This window comes from Cherax quadricarinatus, chromosome 65, assembly GCF_038502225.1.
Source record: "Cherax quadricarinatus isolate ZL_2023a chromosome 65, ASM3850222v1, whole genome shotgun sequence".
NCBI classification, from domain to species: Eukaryota; Metazoa; Arthropoda; class Malacostraca; order Decapoda; family Parastacidae; genus Cherax; species Cherax quadricarinatus.
The window spans coordinates 22,141,844-22,153,962 of record NC_091356.1 but is presented as its reverse complement, the minus strand read 5'-3'; the positions used below and the strand labels follow the sequence as shown (position 1 = coordinate 22,153,962).

The 12,119-nt window shown below is 40.6% G+C and overlaps 1 protein-coding gene across 1 annotated transcript in view; it reads left to right on the top strand.

The window, feature by feature from the left end:
- Positions 1-12,119, top strand: part of LOC128700569 (nephrin-like) — a 694,403-nt gene that overhangs the window by 307,899 nt on the left and 374,385 nt on the right. The gene's annotated exons all lie outside the window — the stretch shown is intronic.

The window sequence follows — 12,119 nt, the reverse complement described above, 5'->3', positions numbered from 1 at the left end:
AGTAGCAGTAACATCAGCAGCAGTAGTAGTAGTAACTTCAGCAGCACTAGTAGCAGTAACATCAGCAGCAGCAGTAGTAGCAGTAACAGCAGTAGTAGCAGTAACATCAGCAGCAGTAGTAGCAGTAACATCAGCAGTTGTAGCAGTAATATCAGCAGTAGTAGCAGTAACAACAGCAGTAGTAGTAGCAGTAACATCAGCAGCAGTAGTAACAGTAACAGCAGCAGCAGTAGTAACAGTAACAGCAGCAGCAGTAGTAACAGTAACAGCAGCAGCAGTAGTAACAGTAACAGCAGCAGCAGTAGTAGCAGTAACATCAGCAGCAGTAGTAGCAGTAACATCAGCAGCAGTAGTAGTAGCAGTAACATCAGCAGTAGTAGCAGTAACTTTAGCAGCAGTAGTAGCAGTAACATCAGCAGTAGTAGTAGTAGCAGTAACATCAGCAGTAGTAGTAGTAACATCAACAGTTGTAGCAGTAATATCAGCAGTAGTAGCAGTAACAACAGCAGTAGTAGTAGCAGTAACATCAGCAGCAGTAGTAGCAGTAACTTTAGCAGCAGTAGTAGCAGTAACATCAGCAGTAGTAGTAGTAGCAGTAACATCAGCAGTAGTAGTAGCAGTAACATCAGCAGTAGCAGTAACATCAGCAGCAGTAGTAGCAGCAGTAACATCAGCAGCAGTAGTAGCAGTAACATCAGCAGTAGTAGTAGCAGTAACATCAGCAGTAGTACTAGCAGTAACAACAGCAGCAGTAGTAGTAGCAGTAACATCAGCAGTAGTAGTAGTAACATCAGCAGCAGTAGTAGCAGTAACATCAGCAGTAGTAGCAGAAACATCAGCAGCAGTAGTAGCAGTAACTTCAGCAGCACTAGTAGCAGTAACATCAGCAGCAGTAGTAGTAGCAGTAACAGCAGTAGTAGCATTAACATCAGCAGCAGTAGTAGCAGTAACATCAGCAGTTGTAGCAGTAGTATCAGCAGCAGTTGTAGCAGTAACATCAGCAGTAGTAGCAGTAACATCACAGCAGTGGTAGTAGCAGTAACATCAGCAGCAGTAGTAGTAGCAGTAACATCAGCAGTAGTAGCAGTAACATCATAAGTAGTAGTAGTAGCAGTAACATCAGCAGCAGTAGTAGCAGTAACTTCAGCAGCAGTAGTAGCAGTAACATCAGCAGCAGTTGTAGCAGTAACATCAGTAGTAGTAGTAACAGTAACTTCAGCAGCAGTAGTAGCAGTAACATTAGCAATAGTAGTAGCAGTAACATCAGCAGTAGTAGTAGCAGTAACATCAGTAGTAGTAGTAGCAGTAACATCAGCAGTAGTAGTAGCAGTAACATCAGCAGTAGTAGTAGCAGTAACATCAGCAGTGGTAGCAGCAGTAACATCAGTAGCAGTATTAATAGCAGTAACATCAGCAGTAGTAGTAGCAGTAACATGAGCAGTAGTAGCAGTAACATCAGCAGTACTAGTAGCAGTAACATCAGTAGCAGTAGTAGCAGTAACAACAACAGTAGTAGTAACAGTAACTTCAGCAGCAGTAGTAGAAGTAACATCAGCAGTAGTAGTAGCAGTAACATCAGCAGTAGTAGCAGTAACATCAGTAGTAGTATTAGCAGTAACATCAGTAGTAGTAGTAGTAGCAGTAACATCAGTAGCAGTAGTAGCAGTAACATCAACAGTAGTAGTAACAGTAACTTCAGCAGCAGTAGTAGCAGTAACATCAGCAGTAGTAGTAGCAGTAACATCAGCAGTAGTAGCAGTAACATCAGTAGTAGTAGTAGCAGTAACATCAGCAGTAGGAGTAGCAGTAACATCAGCAGTAGTAGTAGCAGTAACATCAGCAGTAGTAGTAGCAGTAACATCAGCAGGAGTAGCAGCAGTAACATCAGCAGTAGTAGCAGCAGTAACATCAACAGCAGTAGTAGCAGTAACATGAGCAGTAGTAGCAGTAACATCAGCAGTAGTAGAAGTAGCAGTAACATCAGCAGCAGTAGTAGTAGCAGTAACATCAACAGCAGTAGTAGCAGTAACATGAGCAGTAATAGCAGTAGCATCAGCAGTAGTAGTAGTAGCAGTAACATCACCAGTAGTAGTAGTAGCAGTAACATCAGCAGTAGTAGTAGTAGCAGTAACATCAGCAGCAGTAGTAGCAGTAACATCAGCAGTAGTAGCAGTAACATGAGCAGTAGTAGCAGTAACATCAGCAGCAGCAGTAGTAGCAGTAACATCAGCAGCAGTAGTAGCAGTAACATCAGCAGTAGTAGCAGTAACATCAGCAGTAGTAGTAGTAGCAGTAACATCAGCAGTAGTAGTAGTAGCAGTAACATCAACAGTAGTAGTAGTAGCAGTAACATGAGCAGTAGTAGTAGTAGCAGTAACATCAGCAGTAGTACTAGCAGTAACATCAACAGTAGTAGTAGCAGTAACATCAACAGTAGTAGTAGCAGTAACATCAGCAGTAGTAGCAGCAGTAACATTAACAGTAGTAGTAGCAGTAACATCAGCAGTAGTAGTAGCAGTAACATCAGCAGTAGTAGTAGCAGTAACATCAGCAGTAGTAGTAGCAGTAACATCAGCAGTAGTAGTAGTAGCAGTAACATCAACAGTAGTAGTAGCAGTAACATCAGCAGTAGTAGCAGTAACATCAGCAGTAGTAGTAGCAATAACATCAGCAGCAGTAGTAGCAGTAACATCAGCAGCAGTAGTAGCAGTAACATCAGCAGCAGTAGTAGCAGTAACATCAGCAGTAGTAGTAGCAGTAACGTGAGCAGTAGTAGTAGCAGTAAGATCAGCAGCAGTAGTAGCAGTAACATCAGCAGTAGTAGTAGCAGTAACATCAGCAGCAGTAGTAGTAGCAGTAACATAAGCAGTAGTAGCAGTAACATCAGCAGTAGTAGTAGCAGTAACATCAGCAGTAGCAGTAACAGTAACATCAGCAGTAGTAGTAGCAGTAACATCAGCAGCAGTAGTAGTAGCAGTAACATCAGCAGTAGTAGCAGCAGTAACATCAGCAGTAGTAGTAGCAGTAACATGAGCAGTAGTAGTAGCAGTAACATCAGCAGTAGTAGTAGCAGTAACATCAGCACTAGTAGCAGCAGTTACATCAAAAGAAGTAGTAGCAGTAACGTCAGCAGTAGTAGTAGCAGTAGCATCAGCAGCAGTAGTAGTAGCAGAAACATCAGCAGTAGTAGCAGTAACATCAGCAGTAGTAGTAGCAGTAACATCAGCAGCAGTAGTAGTAGCAGTAACGTCAGCAGTAGTAGCAGTAACATCAGCAGTAGTAGTAGCAGTAACATCAGCAGCAGTAGTAGTAGTAGCAGTAACATCAGCAGCAGTAGTAGCAGTAACATCAGCAGTAGTAGTAGCAGTAACATCAGCAGTAGTAGCAGTAACATCAGCAGTAGCAGTAGCAGTAACATCAGCAGTAGTAGTAGCAGTAACATCAGCAGCAGTAGTAGCAGTAACATTAGTAGTACTAGTAGCAGTAACATCAGCAGTAGTAGTAGCAGTAACATCAGCAGTAGTAGTAGCAGTAACATCAGCAGCAGTAGTAGCAGTAACATCAGCAGTAGTAGTAGCAGTAACATCAGCAGCAGTAGTAGCAGTAACATCAGCAGCAGTAGTAGCAGTAACATCAGTAGTAGTAGCAGTAACATCAGCAGTAGTAGTAGCAGTAACATCAACAGTAGTAGTAGCAGTAACATCAGCAGCAGTAGTAGCAGTAACATCAGCAGTAGTAGTAGCAGTAACATCAGCAGCAGTAGTAGCAGTAACATCAGCAGCAGTAGTAGCAGTAACATCAGTAGTAGTAGCAGTAACATCAGCAGTAGTAGTAGCAGTAACATCAGCAGTAGTAGTAGCAGTAACATCAGCAGCAGTAGTAGCAGTAACATCAGTAGTAGTAGCAGTAACATCAGCAGTAGTAGTAGCAGTAACATCAGCAGTAGTAGTAGCAGTAACATCAGCAGCAGTAGTAGCAGTAACATCAATAGTAGTAGCAGTAACATCAGCAGTAGTAGTAGCAGTAACATCAGCAGTAGTAGTAGCAGTAACATCAGCAGCAGTAGTAGCAGTAACATCAGTAGTAGTAGCAGTAACATCAGCAGTAGTAGTAGCAGTAACATCAGCAGTAGTAGTAGCAGTAACATCAGCAGCAGTAGTAGCAGTAACATCAGTAGTAGTAGCAGTAACATCAGCAGCAGTAGTAGCAGTAACATCAGTAGTAGTAGCAGTAACATCAGCAGCAGTAGTAGCAGTAACATCAGTAGTAGTAGCAGTAACATCAGAAGTAGTAGTAGCAGTAACACCAGCTGTAACATCAGCAGTAATAGTAGCAGTAACATGAGCAGTAGTAGTAGCAGTAACATCAGCAGTAGTAGTAGCAGTAACACCAGCTGTAACATCAGCAGTAATAGTAGCAGTAACATCAGCAGCAGTAGTAGCAGTAACATCAGCAGTAGTAGTAGCAGTAACATCAGCAGCAGTAGTAGCAGTAACATCAGCAGTAGTAGTAGCAGTAACACCAGCTGTAACATCAGCAGTAATAGTAGCAGTAACATCAGCAGTAGCAGTAGCAGTAACATCAGCAGTAGTAGTCGTAGCAGTAACGTCAGCAGTGCTAGCAGCAGTAACATCAGTAGTGGTAGTAGCAGTAACATTAGTAGTGGTAGTAGCAGTAACATCAGTAGTGGTAGTAGCAGTAACATCATTAGTGGTAGTAGCAGTAACATCAGTAGTGGTGGTAGCAGTAACATTAATAGTGGTAGTAGCAGTAACATCAGTAGTAGTAGTAGCAGTAACATCAGCAGTAGTAGTAGTAACATCAGAAGTGGTAGTAGCAGTAACATCAGTAGCAGTAGTAGCAGTAACATCAGTAGTAGTAGTAGCAGTAACATCAGTAGTGGTAGTAGCAGTAACATCAGTAGTGGTAGTAGCAGTAACATCAGTAGTAGTAGTAGGAGTAACATGAGTAGTGGTAGTAGCAGTAACATCAGTAGTATAGTAGCAGTAACATCAGTAGTAGTAGTAGCAGTAACATCAGTAGTAGTAGTATCAGTAACATCAGTAGTGGTAGTAGCAGTAACATCAGCAGTAGTAGTAGTAGCAGTAACATCAGTAGTGGTAGTAGCAGTGACATCAGTAGTGGTAGTAGGAGTAACATCAGTAGTGGTAGTAGCAGTAACATCAGTAGTAGTAGTAGCAGTAACATTAGTAGTAGTAGTAGCAGTAACATCAGTAGTAGTAGTAGCAGTAACATCAGTAGTGGTAGTAGCAGTAACATCAGTAGTAGTAGTAGCAGTAACATCATTAGTGGTAGTAGCAGTATCAGTAATAGTAGTGTCAGTAACATCAGTAGTGGTAGTAGCAGTAACATCAGTAGTAGTAGGAGTAACATCAGTAGTAGTAGTATCAGTAACATCAGTAGTAGTAGGTGTAACATCAGTAGTGGTAGTAGCAGTAACATCAGTAGTTTTAGGAGTAACATCAGTAGTGGTAGTAGCAGTAACATCAGTAGTAGTAGTAGTAGTAGGAGTAACATCAGTAGTAGTAGTAGCAGTAACATCAGTGGTGGTAGTAGCAGTAACATCAGTAGTAGTAGGAGTGACATGAGTAGTGGTAGTAGCAGTAACATCAGTAGTGGTAGTAGCAGTAACATCAGCAGTAGTGGTAGTAGCAGTAACATCAGTAGTAGTAGGAGTAACATCAGTAGTGGTAGTAGCAGTAACATCAGTAGTAGTAGTAGCAGTAACATCAGCAGTTGTAGTAGTATCAGTAACATCAGTAGTGGTAGTAGCAGTAACATAAGTAGTAGTAGCAGTAACATCAGTAGTAGTAGTAGTAGTAGGAGTAACATCAGTATTAGTAGTAGCAGTAACATCAGTAGTCGTAGTAGCAGTAACATCAGCAGTAGTAGTAGTGTCAGTAACATCAGTAGTGGTAGTAGCAGTAACTTCAGTAGTAGTAGCAGTAACATAAGTAGTAGTAGTAGGAGTAACATCAGTAGTAGTAGTAGCAGTAACATCAGTAGTGGTAGTAGCAGTAACATCAGTAGTAGTAGTAGGAGTAACATCAGTAGTAGTAGTAGGAGTAACATGAGTAGTGGTAGTAGGAGTAACATCAGTAGTGGTAGTAGCAGTAACATCGGTAGTAGTAGTATCAGTAACATCAGTAGTGGTAGTAGCAGTAACATCAGCATTAGTAGTAGTAGCAGTAACATCAGTAGTGGTAGTAGCAGTAACATCAGTAGTGGTAGTAGCAGTAACATCAGTAGTAGTAACAGTAACATCAGAAGTGGTAGTAGCAGTAACATTAGTAGTAGTAGTAGGAGTAACATCAGTAGTGGTTGTAGCAGTAACATCAGTAGTAGTAGTAGTAGCAGTAACATCAGTAGTGGTAGTAGTAGTAACATCAGCAGTAGTGGTAGTAGCAGTAACATCAGTAGTGGTAGTAGCAGTAACATCAGTAGTGGTAGTAGCAGTAATATCAGTAGTAGTGGTAGTAGCAGTAACATCAGTAGTGCTAGCAGCAGTAACATCAGTAGTGGTAGTAGCAGTAACATTAGAAGTGGTAATAGCAGTAACATCAGTAGTGGTAGTAGCAGTAGCATCAGCAGTAGTGGTAGTAGCAGTAATATCAGTAGTGATAGTAGCAGTAACATGAGTAGTGGTAGTAGCAGTAACATCAGCAGTAGTGGTAGTAGCAGTAATATCAGTAGTGATAGTAGCAGTAACATGAGTAGTGGTAGTAGCAGTAACATCAGTAGTGGTAGTAGCAGTAATATCAGTAGTGATAGTAGCAGTAACATGAGTAGTGGTAGTAGCAGTAACATCAGCAGTAGTGGTAGTAGCAGTAACATCAGTAGTGGTAGTAGCAGTAACATCAGTAGTGGTAGTAGCAGTAACATCAGTAGTGGTAGCAGCAGTAACATCAGTAGTGGTAGTAGCAGTAACATCAGTAGTGGTAGTAGCAGTAACATCAGTAGTGGTAGTAGCAGTAACATCAGCAGTAGTGGTAGTAGCAGTAATATCAGTAGTGGTAGTAGCAGTAACATCAGTAGTGGTAGTAGCAGTAACATCAGTAGTGGTAGTAGCAGTAACATCAGCAGTAGTGGTAGTAGCAGTAACATCAGTAGTGGTAGTAGCAGTAACATCAGTAGTGGTAGTAGCAGTAACATCAGTAGTGGTAGTAGCAGTAACATCATCAGTAGTGGTAGTAGCAGTAACATCAGTAGTGGTAGTAGCAGTAACATCAGTAGTGGTAGTAGCAGTAACATCAGCAGTAGTAGTAGCAGTAACTCAGTGCATTTTAAGATATAATAGGAGGACTGGGAAGTTATTTTAAAAGAGAATGGGGAGTATAGCTTGAGTGACAGTGGCTAGGACTCTGGGACAAATGTGCGAGGTGAGGGGCTGTGTTTGATGGATGTCGTGGGTACGGAAGTAAATTCTTGAGTAGCTTTGGGTATTGGTGGATTTGATAAGGACTTGCCTTGTATGGGTCAGTAGGCCTTCTGCAGTATTCCTCCATTCTTATAATAAAGAGTCCTTCATTTATATGAAAGCTCTTCTCTAAAAGACGTCTGTTGTTTCTCATCCTGGACTGGGCGAGAATAATGAACAAAGTTCCTTACCCTTGCTGCGGCTGTACATCAAGCAGTACATTAGTACCTTCTCATTAGTAAACTTTTGTGGGTAGCATCCTGGGCTGGCTGGGAAGCATGGACGTGTTGTTGTTTTTACATCTGCTGCTTTTTGTCAAATAAAACTGGGCTTAGATATGAGGTAAGGTAACAATTCTTAGCCTATACATTATGCTGTTATTCCCTGAATTAAAACACTTAACTAATATTATAGATCTCTTTTAAAATTTAACTCATAGAATTACATTAGAAATAACAAAATTATCTAACCGAAACTTTGAACACATAAAATATAAACTTTTCCTTCTCATTATTATACAGATGTTAATTTAGATTTTGATAGGTCTCACAAGTTTAGGTTTCATTTTGTTTTATTAGGTTAAAAGATAATTGTGTATAGTTCAGTATATTTAAGGAAACGTTTCGCCACGAGTATCTTCGTCAGTGTTAATGCAGAGTAAAACCAAAACCAATTAATAAATAACAGAGTGCAGGTATCCTCATAAATCATGTTAGGTTAGGTTTGATTACATTAGGTTTTCTATGGTTCTTATATGAAAGATTGTTTGATTATGCTAGCTAATGTTTGCTGAAAGTGGTTTAGAAAACCGACAAGTTGAAGAATTAGACACTTTTGTAACACTAAAACAGTACCTGGCAGCTGCTCATATTGCCACTGTACCTAATGGCGGTGCTGAGTTGAGACAACGAGAGCTCGATGTAGGATTACCAGACTTCATTTCGTATGTTTCAAGCTTCCTGTTTACCACAGAAAATAGAATAGACAAACAAGTCTATTAACATGCGGGAAAGATGCAAAGTAGAAGATACAAGACATCTTCTTCGTGTACCTTAAGTTATGAAGAGGGAGCCTAGACGCTGGTGTCATCCCACAGTCAAAAAAACAACGGATATAGCCCACTACATAAAGGTGACAGTAAAGTAACAGCAAAAAAATTATAAACTGATAGCCCTGACGTGCAATATTACTACAAATTTTTTAAAAGTTCTGAGAAGCATGATCGCCAACCACTTGCATTTCCAACAATTTCACAACACAGGGCAACGTGGGTTTAGTGTAGGTCGCTCCTGCCTCTCACAACTACTGGGCAACTATGATATAGTCTTGGGTGCCCTGAAAGACAAACAGAATGTAGATTAAGTATAAACAGACTTTGCAAAAGCCTTCAACAAGTACGATCATTGTGTAATATCACACAAAATGCTCGGACAATGACCAGACGGATCTTTAACTTTCTTACAAACAGAACATAGAGTAATGGTATACAGTTAAATTGGCGGTTCGCACAGTGAAAAACTCAGTTCAGAAAAGGTGCAATACTCGCCCCCATTCTTTTCCTCATCCTCATATCTGTCATAGATACCACTCATTATTGGGGGGTAAGTACCTGACAGTACTTACGCGGCGTGAGGAACCAATTGGAAGCAGTGAATGCGCATAAATGGGGTAAAATCTGAGTGGGGATCAGTAACAAGTGGCGTTCCACAGGTATCAGTTTTACGCCCATTGTTTCTCCTAATATATATTATTGACCTTGATGAGGGAATAACAAGTGATATAAGTAGATTTGCTGATGACACGAAAATAGGTAGGATAATTGATTCAGAGGAAGATGCCACTGAATTTCAGGAGGATTTGGACAAACTCATTTCATGGCTAGAAAAGTGGCAGATGCATTTCAAGGAAGGTAAATGCAAAGTTGTGAAGTTGGAGAATGTACATAACCCTAGCGTTCATAAACTAAATAATGCATAACCTGGCCATACAGAATGCGAAAAAGACAGCAATGCCTAAGCGTATGTAATAAGGCAAACAGATACTGGGATTTATATCAAGAAGAATAAGTAACAAGAGTCCAGAAGTTATAATACAGCCCTTGAGCCACCATGAGGCCTGGTCTCAGACCGCACAACGGGAGTGTTGCCCCCGAAAACCCTCTCCAGGTAAACATTATTAAGACCTCACTTGGATTAAGAAGCTTATTTTTGGTCACTATGTTACAGAATTAATATAAATTCTTTAGAAAACATTTAAACACGAACGACAAAATTAATCCTTTGCATAAAAAATCTTCCATCCGAAAAGAGAATTAAATCCCTTAACCTATATTCACTTGTAAGAGGTAGAATAATTGAAGAGATGAGTGAAGTGTATAACTGGAAGATGGGCATAAATAAGGGAGATATAAATAAGGTTCTGAGGATATCCCTTCGAGGAATAACTTAAAATAATGGATTCAGATTTGATAAATTTAGATTTAGAAAGGATATAGGAAAGCACTGTTTTTGAAATAGAGTCGATGAGTGGATCAGTCTAACTAGTGGGGCCATTGATGTTAAAACCTTTGGTAGCTTCAAATATAGGTCGGATAAATACATATATGAGATGGTCTGGATATAAGTATGACTTGCACGTGAGTGTGAGGAGGACTATCTGTAAGGTTCCTAAAAGCTTTTCATAGCAAAGATTTAAAGTGTAGGTGACTTTACAGGTGAAATGCACAGTAACGCAAAACTATATATAATTGTTAAATGTTGATGAAGATAGGGAAGCTGTGATTTCGTGTATAGGGCAAGGAGGAGTAACATCTTGTAGGAGTGAGGAAGAGCCAGTTGTGAGTGTGGGGAAAGTTCGTGAGGCAATAGGTAAAATGAAAGGGGGTAAGGCAGCCGGGATTGATGGGATAAAGATAGAAATGTTAAAAGCAGGTGGGGATATAGTTTTGGAGTGGTTGGTGCAATTATTTAATAAATGTATGGAAGAGGGTAAGGTACCTAGGGATTGGCAGAGAGCATGCATAGTTCCTTTGTATAAAGGCAAAGGGGACAATAGAGTGCAAAAATTATAGGGGGATAAGTTTGTTGAGTATACCTGGTAGAGTGTATGGTAGAGTTATTATTGAAAGAATTAAGAGTAAGACGGAGAATAGGATAGCAGATGAACAAGGAGGCTTTAGGAAAGGTAGGGGGTGTGTGGACCAGGTGTTTACAGTGAAACACATAAGTGAACAGTATTTAGATAAGGCTAAAGAGGTCTTTGTGGCATTTATGGATTTGGAAAAGGCGTATGACAGGGTGGATAGGGGGGCAATGTGGCAGATGTTGCAGGTGTATGGTGTAGGAAGTAGGTTACTGAAAGCAGTGAAGAGTTTTTACGAGGATAGTGAGGCTCAAGTTAGAGTATGTAGGAAAGAGAGAAATTATTTCCTAGTAAAAGTAGGCCTTAGACAAGGATGTGTGATGTCACCGTGGTTGTTTAATATATTTATAGATGGGGTTGTAAGAGAATTAAATGCGAGGGTCTTGGCAAGAGGCGTGGAGTTAAAAGATAAAGAATCACACATAAAGTGGGAGTTGTCACAGTTGCTCTTTGCTGATGACACTGTGCTCTTGGGAGATTCTGAAGAGAAGTTGCAGAGATTGGTGGATGCAAAAGAAAATTAAAAGTAAATACAGGAAATAGTAAGGTTATGAGGATAACAAAAAGATTAGGTGATGAAAGATTGTATATCAGATTGGAGGGAGAGAGTATGGAGGAGGTGAACGTATTCAGATATTTGGGAGTGGACGTGTCAGCGGATGGGTCTATGAAAGATGAGGTGAATCATAGAATTGATGAGGGGAAAAGGGTGAGTGGTGCACTTAGGAGTCTGTGGAGACAAAGAACTTTGTCCTTGGAGGCAAAGAGGGGAATGTATGAGAGTATAGTTTTACCAACGCTCTTATATGGGTGTGAAGGATGGGTGATGAATGTTGCAGCGAGGAGAAGGCTGGAGGCAGTGGAGATGTCATGTCTGAGGGCAATGTGTGGTGTGAATATAATGCAGAGAATTCGTAGTTTGGAAGTTAGGAGGAGGTGCGGGATTACCAAAACTGTTGTCCAGAGGGCTGAGGAAGGGTTGTTGAGGTGGTTCGGACATGTAGAGAGAATGGAGCGAAACACAGTGACTTCAAGAGTGTATCAGTCTGTAGTGGAAGGAAGGCGGAGTAGGGGTCAGCCTAGGAAGGATTGGAGGGAGGGGGTAAAGGAGGTTTTGTGTGCGAGGGGCTTGGACTTCCAGCAGGCATGCGTGAGCGTGTTTGATAGGAGTGAATGGAGACAAATGGTTTTTAATACTTGACGTGCTGTTGGAGTGTGAGCAAAGTAACATTTATGAAGGGGTTCAGGGAAACCGGCAGGCCGGACTTGAGTCCTGGAGATGGGAAGTACAGTGCCTGCACTCTGAAGGAGGGGTGTTAATGTTGCAGTTTAAAAACTGTAGTGTAAAGCACCCTTCTGGCAAGACAGTGATGGAGTGAATGATGGTGAAAGGTTTTCTTTTTCGGGCCACCCTGCCTTGGTGGGAATCGGCCAGTGTGATAATAAATAAATAATAATAATAATAATAATAATAATATATATATATATATATATATATATATATATATATATATATATATATATATATATATATATATAT